This window comes from Tachyglossus aculeatus, chromosome 13 (assembly GCF_015852505.1).
Source record: "Tachyglossus aculeatus isolate mTacAcu1 chromosome 13, mTacAcu1.pri, whole genome shotgun sequence".
Taxonomy (NCBI): domain Eukaryota; kingdom Metazoa; phylum Chordata; class Mammalia; order Monotremata; family Tachyglossidae; genus Tachyglossus; species Tachyglossus aculeatus.
Window position 1 is genome coordinate 21,753,762 of NC_052078.1, and position 14,822 is coordinate 21,768,583.

At 44.0% G+C, this 14,822-nt stretch overlaps 1 protein-coding gene and 1 pseudogene across 2 annotated transcripts in view; both read left to right on the forward strand.

Annotated features, from left to right (window-relative positions):
* The window catches only part of NEBL (nebulette), a 201,971-nt gene that overhangs the window by 23,437 nt on the left and 163,712 nt on the right, over positions 1-14,822 (forward strand). The window lies entirely within an intron of this gene.
* On the forward strand, positions 11,005-11,098 carry LOC119936459 (annotated as a pseudogene).

A 14,822-nucleotide genomic window follows, 5' to 3' on the forward strand; every position in this document is an offset into this window, starting at 1 on the left:
CTGAGTCCATTAATTGTAGAAATTGAGGCTGTGAGGGGCGTTTTAGGGGTGATAGCTAACCATTTCAAGGTCAGATTGTTAGGTTCAGGCAAGATGGTTAAAACATCTTCATGGAGGATCAAAATCCTGAATTCCCCTCCCTTAGAGTATCTGAAGGAAGTGGAGAGTTGGGAGGCTGGCTCAGGACTTGATCAGAGCTTTCTGAGAAGCCTTAATTTGTCTTCGTTAAACATGCTGAGGGGCGATTCGCAGCCCTGATATTTACAAGCAGTGATTTACTGCAAGAAGGATGGAAATTCAGAGGGGAAAGATTCGACTCACAGAGATGGAACCCAGACTTTGATTCCTCTGATGTGGCCTTTGCCACTAAGTATCTACAAGCGAGAAATAGGTATGTTTGGCATGTGGCCTTGGCCACTAAATATTTACAAGCTGAGAAATGGGTATGCTTAGCATGTGGCCCTGGTTCTAGGGTTGGTGAAGCAGATACCTGAATTCGGGAAGACAACCAGAAGAAAGTGGCCAGGGCCTTTTGGCTGGGAATCTTTTAGGGTCCTGGGAGGTTTTTATTTATTTACTTTTTTATTTAAATGGTATTTGTTGAGCACTTAATATTTGCCAGACACTATACTAAGTGCTGGGGTAGATATAAGCTAATCAGGTTGGACACAGTCCCTGTCCCCCACATAGGGCTCACAGTCTCAATCCCCATTTTACAGATGAGGTAACTGAAGCCCAGAGAAGTGAAGTGAGTTGCCCTAGGTCCCACAGCAGACAAGCAGCAGAGCCAGGGTTAGAACCCAGGTCCTTCTGATTCCCAGGCCTGTGCTCTTTCTGCTTCTCTGTGCCTTGGTTGCCGCTCTGTAAAATGGGGCTTAAGACCATGAGCCCTGTGTAGGACAGGACTGCATCCAATTCAATTACCTTGTATCTACCCCAGCATTTAGTACAGTGTCCGCCCGGCACACAGTAAGCCATAATAAATACCATAAAAAATCCTCTCTGTAGCAAATGACTTCACTTTTCTCTCCTTAGCGATGATCAGATGAGTGTCTTTGTTGAGTCCTGTACTTGTGAATCAGTAATTTATTTCTATTAGTGCCAGTCTGCCCCTCTAGACTGTAAGTTCATTGTGGGCAAGGACTATGTCTATTATATTGCTACATTGTACTCTCCCAAGTGCTTAGTACAGTGCTGTGCACACAGTAAGCACTCAATAAATACGTTCAATTGATTGCTTGGTTAAAGATCATGCGTTCAACTTGAAACAGAAACGCAGGCCCAAGATCTCTGTAAATTGGGACCCCTCTCATGATAGCTTGGGGTAGCCTCTCCTCTCTTTCTCTCTTATTGCCGGCTACTGGGTTGCTTAGCAACATGATCCTTCCAGCTCTAACTGCGACCTACCATTGAAACGGATAATAAAGCCAAGTCGGGGGAGAGTGGGGGGTCCTTAGCATTAACCTTCCAAGCAGGGATGTGGTGGGGAAGGGGGTGAGCAAACTGGCTAGGTAGGAAGCATGGAAATGTGGGAGAATGAAAGTGGGCTTGGCAGAAGAGAAATCAGAGAGGAAAGAACAAGAACCGAAGGTGAATGGTGAGCAAACATAAGAGGGGTCTAAGAATGGTGGTTGTCCAGGAAGAGAAGTCTAGATTTGGAAGTCCGGGAGTGCAGTGTGTGTATATAATAATAATAATAATTGTGGGTGTTTGTAATAATAATAATTGTGGCACTTGTTAAGCACTTACTATGTCCTAAGCACTGTTCTAAGCACTGGGGTAGATACAAATTGATAATAATAATGATGATATTTAAGTGCTTACTATGTGCTAAGCATTGTTCTAAGTACTGGAGTAGACAAGGTAATCAGGTTGTCCCATGTAGGGCTCACAGTCTTAATTCCCATTTTACAGATGATGGAACTGAGGCACAGAGAAGTTAAGTGACTTGCCCAGGGTCACACAGCTAAGTGACGGACCTGAGATTAGAACCCAGGTCCTTCCGATTCCCAGGCCTGTCCTTTGTAAACTAGGCCACACTGTGTGTGTGATGTCTTTTGACACCCCACTATCCCTAACTCGGGGCTGCATGGAGCCCAGACCAAAACTAGAGAAGGAAGTATATCAATCAAGGACCTGGGTTCAAATCCTGGCTCCGCCACTTGTCAGCTGTGTTACTTCAGGTGAGGCACTTCACTACTCCATGCCTCAGATCCCTCATCTGTAAAATGGGGATTAAAACTGTGAACTCCAAATGGGACAGGGACTGTGTCCAACATGATTATCTTGAATTTACCCCAAGGCTTATTACAGAGCTTGAAATACTTCAAGCTCCAAGAGCTTGAAATGTTGAGTAAACACTCAACAAATGCCACCATTATTATTAAAGGTATGGACTTAATCAGCTGGTCAGTCAGTCAAATTTACTGAGTGCTTACTGTGTGCAAATCATTGTCTTAAGTGCTTGGGAGAGTACAATAGAACAATAAACAGATGCATTCCCTGCCCACTATGAGCTTACAATCTAAGTGCTGCGAGGGATGGGGTGGGTGAGTCCCTCAAGTGCTCGGAGCATAGGGACCCTCCACCCTCTCACCTCAGCTTTCCAATCATTTCTCTAAATATTATTGGAAACATCAAGGGGTGCATTAGAGAACATGGTGCCTGGAGAAAGCCACTTCATACTTGAGACTGAAAATGTCAAGTTTTTTCCTGGTCCCATTTAAGCAAGAAAAACAATCCACACCCAGAGGGTTTTTGCTGCTACGAGAATTTTCCTGTGACATCCGAGAACGACAAAAAGACCAATATCTTCATCTGCTGGGTGAATCACGGCCTGTTTCGAGAAAATACTGACATATTTCAGCTGTAGCATCTGAAGCAGGGGTTCCTGTGACAACTGCATGCTGGTTTCCCCAGGAATCAAAACAGGTTTCTCTCGGCTGTTGGCATCTCTCAGAGATTGCATCATTTTGATTTCGCCGTCGCTTCCCCCAGAAACATATTTTTAGTGTTTCAGTTGACGTCGATACTCCTAGGATGGAACGCGTTTTTCTTTGAATTTAAATAGATGGTCTGAAGGCTGAGATTAGGTTTCCTTTATGTCACAGGCTGAAGGACTTTAAGCCATTCCTCGGAGGAGTTTGTGAATGGGCAAAGAAGTAGATGTCCCGTAAGAGTTAACCGGGATGTGATTGGGCAGAGAACTAGGTGTGATCCCGGCCGAGGGTTGGCGAAACCTTTCTTTTGGAGCCTGAATTGAACCAAATCCACTTTGACCTAATAATAATAGCAATAATAATAATCGTACTTTTTGGGCACTTACTATGTGTCAAGCACTGTACTAAGCACTGGGGTAGATACAAGTTAGTCAGGTCGGACACAGTACCTGCCCCTCATGGGGCTCATAGTCTTAATCCCTATTTTACAGATGAGGTAAACGAGGCCCAGAGAAGGGAAGTGACGTGCCGAAGGTCACATAGCAGACGTGGCAAAGCTGGGTTTAGAACCCAGGTCCTTCTTATTCCCAGGCCCGTGCTGTAGCCACTAGGCTTGGGATAGAGCTTCTATCACTGAGAATGCTGCTTCTCAGGGTTTTGGTCAAGGCCAAAGAAGACAGTGGGCAAGCCAGGATCCACAGGAGGGTTAGGAGAGAAACTGAGCTGTGTGGCCTCTGAAGCTGAGAGCTTTCCAACAGGGACTGGCTGCAGTGCCTCAGTGTTGCCTAATGGTTAGAGCACAGGCTTGGGAGTCCCAAGGACCTGAGTTCTAATCCCAGCTCTACCAATTGTCTTCTGTGTGAACTTGGGTAAGTCAGTTTGCTTCCCTGGGCCTGAGTTACCGCAACTGTAAATTGGGGATTAAGACTGGGAGCCCCATGAGGGACATGGATGATGTCCAACTCGAGTAGCTTCTATCTGCCTCAACGCTTAGTACAGTGTCTGTCATATAGTAATAATAATAATAATGGCATTTATTAAGCACTTACTATGTGCAAAGCACTGTTTTAAGCACTGGGGAGGTTACAAGGTGATCAGGTTGTCCCATGGGGGGCTCACAGTCTTAATCCCCATTTTACAGATGAGGTAACTGAGGCACAGAGAAGTTAAGTGACTTGCCCAAAGTCACACAGCTAATTGGTAGAGCCGGGATTTGAACCCATGACCTCTGACTCCAAAGCCCGTGCTCTTTTCCACTGAGCCACAGAAAGTGCTTAACAAACACCAGAGAAAAAAAAATACCACATCCTCCTGAATGCTCCATTTGGGGCTTCACGGAGAGCACCCCAAACCAGTCAGAGGAGGAAAACCCTGCAAATGGAAGAATTCTTTTGAACTGTAAGAGGAGTGATACATAGCAAGTCGTTTGTTTGTTTAAAATGGATTAAAGATACTTAATGGGCCAAATCATTGATAAATATAATTTTCCGATGAGGACTTGGGGGAGGGGAAAGTAATCTCCCAAATTGACAAAATATTTCTGGTTCCAAGAACATTTTTGTACAAAAGAAGGTCGGCGAGGACTTGGGCATGATTCATGCAGTGTGAATAAAACATGCCCAAAACGCTGGAGGAACAATTCTAGGAAGTTTTTTTTTCCCTTCTGCTTAAAGAGTCCAGCAAGAAGTGCGTGTGTGTGTGTGCGCGCACTCATGTTTGTGCTTGTGTTAGATTGTCCCTGAGAAAGTGTCCTTTTCCTTTCAGAAAGAACTGAGCCACGCTGGATAAACTAGATAGGAAAACTCACAGCACTAACCCAGAGAGCAATAACAACAATAATAATAACGGTATTTGTTAAGTGCTTACTATGTGTCGGGCACTGTACTGAGCACTGGGGTGGATTCAAGCCAGTCAAGTTGGACACAGTCCCTGTCCCAAGTGGGGATCACAGTCTCAATCCCCATTTTACAGATGAGGGAACTGAGGCCCAGTGAAGTGAAATGACTTGCCCAAGGTCACCCAGCAGACAAGTGGCGAAGCTGGGATTAGAACCCAGGTCCTGCTAACTCTCAGGCCCATGCTCTATCCATTATGCCATGCAGCAGGCACAAATTTGATCTGGCCTGGTTTCCCCCAGACTGCTCAATCTCACAGTGCTCTTCATTTCCTCCCACTCTGGTCTCTGCTAATTGAAGGTAGTATTAGAATCGCCATGATGAATGGGTAGCTTTACTCCTTAATGCCAGATTTCAGGGTGAAACTTCTGAGGACTGGTGCTTGTCCCACATGATGCCACTAAGAGAGAGGCAATGTAACTTACTGGGAAGAGCATGGTCACAAGAACTATAAAATCTGGGTTCTAATCCTGGATCTGCCACACTTTTTTTTAAATGGTATTTGTTAATCACTTAGTATATGCTAGGTACTGTTGTAAGCACTGGGGTAGATGCAAGCTAATCAGGTGGGACACAGTCCATGTCCCACAAGAGGTTCAGAGTCTTCATCCCCCTTTTAGAGATGAGATAATTTAGGCCCAGAGAGTTAAGTGACTTGCCCAAGTGACACAGCAGACAAATGGCAGAGCCACTTAATTTTATTAAGCACTTACTATATACCCAGTACTGCCTTAAGTCTTGGGACAGATACAAAGCTATCAGCTTGGACACAGTCCATGTCCCACATGGGGCCCACATTTGAGGTAGAGGGAGTGGGATTTAATCCCTGTTTTACAGATGTGGAAACTGAGGCCCAGAGAAGTGAAGTGACTTGCTCAAGGGCACATCGCAGACAGGTGGCAGAGCCAGGACTAGAACCCAGCTACTCCGATTCCCAGGCTCGTGCTCTATCCACTAAGGAATACTGCTTCTCTTTTCCATCAGCATTAACTCCAAATGGGAATGGTCAGGCTATGTAGTCTTCCAGGCTGTGAGCCCATTGTTGGGTAGAGATTGTCTCTATATGTTGCCGACTTGTACTTCCCAAACGCTTAGTACAGTGCTCTGCACACAGTAAGTGCTCAATAAATACGATTGAATGAATGAAAGAATGAATGCAGGGGACAGTCTAGGTGAATGCTGGGGGAGAAAAGGAGAGCATTTTTTTTTTGTAGATACCACCTTCAGTGTTTAAAGTTAGGCAAGGGACCATGTCTTAGTCTCTAGACTCTAAACTCGTTGAGGGCAAGGAATGTGTCTGTTTATTGTTCTATCGCACTCTCCCAAGAGCTTAGTTATAAGTGCTCTGCACACAGTAAGCGCTCAGTAAATACGATTGAATAATTCCATCCCCTGTATCCTTTCCCAGCACTTGATTCAGTTCTCCGCACCCAGCACTTAATAAATACTACTACTACCGTCACTGCCCTTTCTACTTTATGTGCTACAAAAAGAAATAATACAGACCAGAGAAGGAAAGCTATGAGAGCAAAGCCTCTTACGGTTTTCGTTAACATTTATTCCACGTGGCTTTCTGTTTTTCCCACTGTGCCCAATTAGAATATTGCACTTTAGCATTCTCCCATGAGAATTTTTCTTATGAGGACAAACACTGTTTTGATAATAATTGAGTGCCTGCAGGCTGGCTCCAGGATGCTTTTTAATATGTAGTAAGTGTCTGTCATCCCTAGTGAGATGCTAAAGCCACACAGTTTAGAGGTTGCTAGATTACTAGATGAGCCAGGCTGGTTAACCTAATGGTTTGTGAATAAGCCAATCGCTTACCTCAGCAAAGATCCTAGTTGGGAAGCAGACACTCTTAAGCATTTCTCTCTGATAACGTCCTCCCCTCTGCCTTTTAACACACATAAATCTCCCCCATTCTAAAAAAAAAAAAGTACTCCAAACCTTCTTTGGATCTCTCTGTACAATCTAGCTATCACCTCATCTCCTCCTCTTATTCCTGTCCAGACTCCTTGAATAGGCTGGGTATATCCACTTTCCCTCCTCCATTTCTCTCCCTGACCTTCTATAATCTGATTTCCACCCCCTTCTCTCCACTGAGAATGCTAAGCTCCTTCTTGCTGAATCTCCCGGAATCTTGCATTATTTGTTTTTTCCAATAGAGTGCTCTGCAGCTAGTAAGCGCTCAATAAGTAGCATCAATTGATTGATATGACCACCACTCTCTCAATTGATCAATCATATTTATTGAGCGCTTACTGTATGCAGAGCCCTGTATTAAGCACAGTTCAACAGAGGTGGTAGACATGTTCCCTGCCCTCAACGAGTTTATACCATCTTTACAGCCCTTTTGGGACCACACCTCCCCGAGGAGGCCTTTCCTGATTAATTTTTATTTCCTCACCTTATGTTCTCCAACTACTACTTTAGCACTTCTGCTGAAATTGCTTTCTTCAGGACTGGTTGCCACTGTGTGAAATGAACCATGTCTCTGGTATTTCGCAGCTTCACACTTATTTAAGAGGATTTGAACTAAGGGTCTAGACTGGACAGGGCCGAGAGTCTGGGTTTTCTCTGAGCAAAGCTAGGACATGTCAGCCATCAACTTTGCCAGGCAGAGGAACTGACTTTTAGCCATTTGGAACCCAAAAGTAACTACATCTAACTATATTCAATAAATTGCTCTGAACAAAATTAGAGATCTTTCTACCTTGGGTCTGGGCCGTTTTTAGCTTCATTCTCCAATTTTGTTCTTAAAGAATTCCATTAGCTTCCAGTTAACCCATTTCAAAGTACAGGAGAAGAAATATGGACAGCTGGAGCCAGAAAGATCAGGGTTCTAATCCCAGCTCGCCACTTGTCTGCTGTGTGACCTTGGGCAAGTCACTTAACTTCTCTGTGTCTCAGTTGCCTCATCTGGAAAATGGGGATTAAGACTGTAAAGTCCCATGTGGGACATGGACTGTGTCCACCCTGATAAGCTTGTAAAATCTCCATTTTACAAATGAGGGAACTGAGGCACAGAGAAGTGAAGTGACTTGCCCAAGATCACACAGCAGACAAAAGACAGAGCCGGGATTAGAACCCAGGATGCTTTGACTGTGTTGCATTGCCCTATCTGCTAAACCATGCTGCTTCTGGTGGAATTGATAGGGAGACCTACCAGTTGAAATGTGGAGTATGGATCCTGCCATGTGGGAGAGTACTAGGAGCAAAATCAAATTTGCCGCTGACATAATGTCATTGGATAATCCACAAAGTGGAAAATTGAAAACGAGTTGGTTAGACATCATCTTTACTAAGTGGAAAAATGGTGTTTTTCACCATTCTTCAGCACATTTGGGGATATCACACTGAGGAGAACAGGGTGATAAAAAGGAAGAGAGGAGATAAAATCCAAATTCTCCTGTTCCAAGACCAGATTTCAGAGTTTCAAATCAGTCTTATCACTGCCCTGAGCCACTAGATAACTTTTCTGGACAATTGATAAAAAACATCATCAAGAGTTTTTTCTTCTGTCAGTTTTTTCAGTGGAGGAGCTTGTCGTGTTTTCAACTGCGGATGTTTGAAATAACTGGTTTCTTATTTAGGATCGATAACTGCTCAAATTGGCAGTTTAAACCAAAAATGAACACACGTTCTGAATCGGTGTTTAATTTAAATATTTGGTTGATTATATGTCATTTTGAGTAATCTAATCTCCTAAATAATCGAATGAGGGTTAGCTGCATTTGATGTTCCAGGTAATTATTGTAGCCTCGGTTACAGGTGCGGAACATGGGCCAATCCACCCAATGAGGCCCGTTGACCTTTGGAGGTACTTGGGCTATTAATCAAATTGGCATAGCATAAATGGTTACCAATCGTAGGCAAGGAAGCAGATGCCTCTTCCATTACCACCCAGCTGACACACTTCACTTCTCTAAAGCCAACTGACTCATGCTTTATTTAATCATATCTGTTAAGCATATACTGTGTGCCAGGCACTGTGCTAAGTGCTGAGGTAGATAGAAGATAATCAGGTTGGACACAGCCCATGTCCCACAAGAGATTTCAGTCTTAATCCGCATTTTACAGATGAGGTAACTGAGACATGGAGAAGTTAAGTGACTTGCCCAAGGTCACACAGCAGACGCAAATGGCAGAGCCAGGATTAGAACTCAGGTCCTCTGACACCCAGGCCTGTGCTCTTTCCATTAGGCCATACTGCTGCTCTCTATGTACCTCATTCTTGTAACCTCTCACCTAACAATATCTTGCTCACCCCTCCATCATGCTTGAAACTTCCAACCACTTCACATTAGCAGACCACCACTCTCCCCATTGTCCAAGTCCTCCTAAAATCTCATCTCTTCCAGGAAGCCTTCCCTGACTAATCTCTCGCCTACCCACTTTCATCCCCACCCCTACTGCCATGTCAACATTTCTGCCCTTCCTATACACCCCTTAATCACCCCTTAATCACTTTGCTTGGCTACGCACCACATCTTAAAAAATAAATAACTAAATTCTGATATTTGGTTAGCACTTACTGTACTGTAAGCACTTACTACACTAAGGTCTGAGGTAGATACAAGATAATCAGGTCCCACATGAGGCTCACAGTCTAAAGAGGAGGGAGAACAGGTACTGACCCCCACTTTGCAGATGAGAGAACTGAGGCATAGAGAAGTTAAGTGACTTCGCCAAGGTCTCACAGTAGACAAGTGGCAGAACTGGGAACCCTTCTCTGCATATCTTCTAACTGTAATTTATTTTCTTATCCATCTCCCTAGCTCTAGTATAAATAAGCTCTCTGAGGGCAGAGATCGTGGAAGCAGCGTGGCCTAGTGAGAAGAGCATGGTCTTGGGAGTCAGAGGATGTGAGTTCTAATCCTGGCTTCTCCACTTGTCTGCTTTGTGACCTTGGGCAAGTCGCTTCACTTCTCTGTGCTTCAGTTCCCTCATTGTAAAATGGGGATGAAGACTGTGAGCCCCACGTGGGACAACCTGATGACCTTGTATCCACCCCAGTGCTTAGAACACTGCTTGGCAGATAGTAAGCGCTTAATAAGTACCGTCATTATTATTGTTGTCTGACTCTCCTGTACTCTCCCAGGTGCTTAGAACAGTGTTCTGTGTGGACTAAGTGCTCAAGAGGTATTTATTGAGCACTTACTGTGTAATATGATCATTTGATTGATTGTTTCTCCCTTCTAGAATAGTCCCCGAGGTACTGCCAGGATCACAGCAATTATCCAGTGAATTGTAGTTAGTAAAAGTAATGTTTAATAATATCCAAAAATATCCAAAAAAATTCTTATATTTTCTTAAAAGAAAGTCAGTTCCATTCCTGGAAGAATCCTTTTAATTAAAACAGGCCCTCTCAATAAAGGATATCCAATGAAAAATCCTTTCAAGAAAATCGGATTCTTGGAACTAAACTGTCCGATCTGGAAAACAATTCGCCTTTATCCTTTGATTAATGTCCTGGCCAGCATCAGAACCCTGGGAGAGAAGAAGAAGAGGCAGGATATTCTTTAGTGTTAAAGTAATTCTAAGACTATAGTAAGTTTTGACATTTTACTGATTTAAATAGTTTGGAAGTTGATTCAATTTGCAGCTGGTTTCTCCCCTTTGCATTGCTCGGGGAACCCGAAAGATGAACAAAAACTTGATAGGAGGACAGTAAACTAACTGTTTTTAATCGCAAACCAACAACGAACTTCTTTGGCATATCACGGACCCATTTTATATTCTGTGAAGGGCAACCATGAGGTGAAGATTCACTCCAAGAAAGATATATATGTCAAATTCGCCCTGAAAAAGTCAATTACAGACTTCCCTGTGGTTCATCTTGAGTCAGCTGGTTTAATTCTTACAGATTTGAAATTATTCTTTTGGATTTTCTTCTATTACGTACTCCTTGGGAATGGTGGACAGGATCCCTGAGTTAACCGACTGCGCAGAGAGGAAGGGCTGATGGGGTTTGAAGGGCTTGGAAACACTGATAAGAGTTAGAGCTTCTCAGAAACAAAATCCAGAAAGCCAATTGGAAAGTCCAGATCTTTTGGGTGCCATCCATTGTCAGAGCGCCTCTAGGTTTTGTAGCTTCTATCTGCTCTTGGTGTTGAAGCTCCCTGATGATTTGGTGCTAAGGTTTTAATGCCACAATTATGATTGATATTTTGAGAAGGATGGAAGGGTCCTAGTGGCCTTTACAACACATATATGGTTAAGGCATTACCACCTACTTTGTGGCATCTGTGTTTATGTATATTTTATTTATAGAGAAGCAGTGTGGCTCAGTGGAAAGAGCACGGGCTTGGGGATCAGAGGTCATGGGTTCTAATCCCGGCTCCGCCACTTGTCAGCTGTGTGACCTTGGGCAAGCCACTTAACTTCTCTGTGCCGCAGTTACCTCATCTGTAAAATGGGGATTAAGACTGTGAGCCCCATGTGGGACAACCTAATCACCTTGTATCCCCCCCAGCGCTTAGAACAGTGCTTCGCACATAATGAGTGCTTAACAAATACCATCATTATTCATCATCATCATCATCAATCGTATTTATTGAGCGCTTACTGTGTGCAGAGCGCACATTAATCAAAGAATAAAGGCAAATTGTTTTCCAGATCGGACTGTTTAGTTCCAAGAATCCGATTTTCTTGAAAGGATTTTTCATTGTATATCCTTTATTGAGAGGGCCTGTTTTAATTAAAAGGATTCTTCCAGGAATGGAACTGACTTTCTTTTAAGAAAATATAAGAATTTTTTTGGATATTTTTGGATATTATTAAACATTACTTTTACTGTGCGCAGAGCACTGTACTAAGCGCTTGGGAAGTACAATTTGGCAACATATAGAGACAGTCCCTACCCGACAGTGGGCTCACAGTCTAAAAGGGGGCTCACAGTCTAACAGATACCTCAATTATTTTGAGACAACTCACCCCCACTGAGGCAGGGGGAAATATTGCCAGTTTGGGGCTGCAGGCCAGAGAAGATGATGGGAACTCCACCGGACCCAGCGCTGGGCCCGGGGCCATGTTCTCCTGGCAGAGGGTGGTGAGTGAAGTCACCATCTTGGCTGTACCTCCAACCCTTTTTTCGGAGCCTAGGGTTGGGTCAGGGTCTGGCTTCATTCCTTCCCCCAAAGCTGTGGAAGTTTGCCATCACCCCTTCCCACTGCCCCCATGGAGCGGGTGCTATGGAGAGATCCATACTTGTGGCAAATGGCTGGAACCCAAGGACTCCACTGTCTTTCGTTTCCCAGAGGGATCTGCATTAAACAGTGTCCCCTTGTGGGGAGAGGCAAATTAATAGTTTTTATGGTATTTGTTAAATTAAAAATGAATAAATTGTGGTATTTGTTAAGCGCTTACTAAGTGCCAGGCACTGTACTAAGCACTGGGGGAGATATGAGGTAATCAGATTGGACGGAGTCCCTGTCCCACGTAGGGTTCACAGTCTTAGTTCACAGTCTTAATCCCTGTTTTACAGATGAGATAACTGAGGCATAGAGAAGTGAAAGGACAGCAGACAAGTGGCAGAGCTGGGATTAGAACCCAGGTCCTTCAGACTCTCAGGGCCATGCTCTAGCCACCAGGCCATGTTGCTCCTCCCTGCTTCTTCTTCTTCTTCTTATTTGTTATAAATAGGGGTTAGACTTGTTCTAGTAGGCTTTTCTCTTTTCCTTTTTAGATGGGTTTAAAGACTGGTTGCCCACCTGGGACATGAAAACCCCCAACTGCCATCTTTGCTTGGGTAACTGTAGCAATCTATGGGCTACTTATGTAGCCAATGGCCAGCTTGGGTAGGCTGAGACTCAGCAGTGTGGTCTAGCAGATCAAACACATGCCTGGAAGTCAGAAGGACCTGGGTTCTAATGATGGGTCTGCCACTCATCTGCTGTGTGACTTTGGACAAGTCACTTCACTTCTCTGTGCTTCAGTTACCTCCTCTGGAAAATGGGGATTACGACTGTGAGCCCCATGGGGGACAGGGACTGTGTCCAACCCGTTTTACTTGTTTGCATCTACCCCAGAGTTCAGTACTGTGCCTGGCATATAGTAAGCACTTAACAAATACCATTAAAAAAGCAAACAGCAATGCACCGTGAACATTGAGGTATTCAGGGAGATGCAGATACATGTGTAAAATGAAATGTACTATGTACATGTGTACGATTGAAAGATGGTGATATCCAGGAAAAACAGAGACAGAGGCAGAATCACACAGGGCTCTGGTATCTCTAGACATGGGGAATGTGATTACTAGCTCCATTGTATTGTACTCTCCCAAGCGCTTAGTACAGTGTTGTATATACAGTAAGTGCTCAGTAAATACCACTGATTGATGAGTGTTTGGTTCTCCACCCAGGTGGAGCTGAGGGAGTATGAATGGGGGTGGATTTGCCTAAAGAGGGAATGGAAGAGGGAAACCAGTAGCTGACATTAGAGCTTTTTTGAGATCATGTAATTCAAGATTTAGTACAGCGCTTTGCATATAGTAAGTGCTTAATAAATACGATTGAATAAATGTATGAGTGAATGATTTCACTGGTTGAAGCAAGTAGTTGCAGCAGAAGCAGCTTGCATAGAGCCCGGGCCTGGGTTTTAATCCTGGCTCTGCCAATTGTCTTCTAGGTGACCATGGACAAGTCACTTCACTTCTCTGGGCCTCAGTTACCTTATCTGTAAAATGGGGATTGAGCCTGTGGGCTTTATGTTGGACTATATCCAACCTGATTATCTTGCATCTACCCCAGCGCTTAGTATAGGGCATGGCACGTATGTGTACTTAGCAAGTACTATTTGCCAAAAAAAAAATTAAAAAAACCCTGATTATCTTGTATCTATCCCATCACTTAGTGATGGCACACTAACGGAGCTCAGTTATCTGGCACATAGTTTGTACTGAACAAATACTACTTAAAACAAAACAAAACAAAAAAAACCCCACACTTAATTATCTTGTATCTCTCCCAGCACTTAGTAGTTGCCTGACACATGGTAAGTACTTACCAAATTCTATTTAAAGCAAAACAGAACAAACCCAACTAATTATCTTTTATCCATCCCAGTACTTAGTACAGTGCCTGGCACATAGTAAGCGCTTAACAAATACCATAAAAACTGGAAAATGAGTGAGGAGTCCCAAAGATGAGTTCCCACTTTTGAAGGAAACAAGTTAGACTGGGAAACATTTTGACTTGGTAAGGCCTAGAATTAAATTTCTACCCTGGCTCAGCTCCGTGGAACAGGGAGGAGAGACATTTTGTGGGGTTCATGAATAAGCATGAGTCCTTTGCTTTGTGGCACTGCAAGTGGGGGCGGGAGGGAGTGACCGAAAAGTCTCTGAAAAGCAACCGGAGGGGGCCCGCTGCTCTTGGAATGTCAGTCGCATAGCTTTTTACCAGGGAGAGAAGCAGCACGGCCTCATGGATAGAGCACGGGCCCGGAAGTCAGAAGGATCTGGGTGCGAATGATGACTCTGCCACTTGTCTGCTGTGGCACTCCAGGCAAATGAACCATCCTTAAACTAGGCAGGAAGTCCCCCTGGATATTAGTTTGGGTAAGGGTAGAAGGAAGATAATGAGCTAGGCTGTGATCCCTGTAGTGAATAGAGAATATGTCTGGGAGGGAGAAGGTCACAGGTTCTAATCCTGGCTCCGCTACTTGTCTGCTGTGGGACCTTGGCCAAATCACTTCATTTCTCTGGGCCTCAGTTCCCTCATCTGTAAAATGGGGATTGAGACTGTGAGTCCTACGTGGGACAGGGACTGTGTCCAACCTGATTGGCTTGTATACACCCCAGTGCTTAGTACAGTGCCTGGCACATAGGAAGTACTTAACCAATACCACAGTTATTATTTTTATTGCTATTAATATGTCCAACCTGATTATCTTGTGTCTGTTCCACATCTTAGCACAGTGCTGGGCACAGAGTAAGGCCTTAACCAATACCACAATAAAATAAGAGCCACTTGGAAATTTGTTGGCT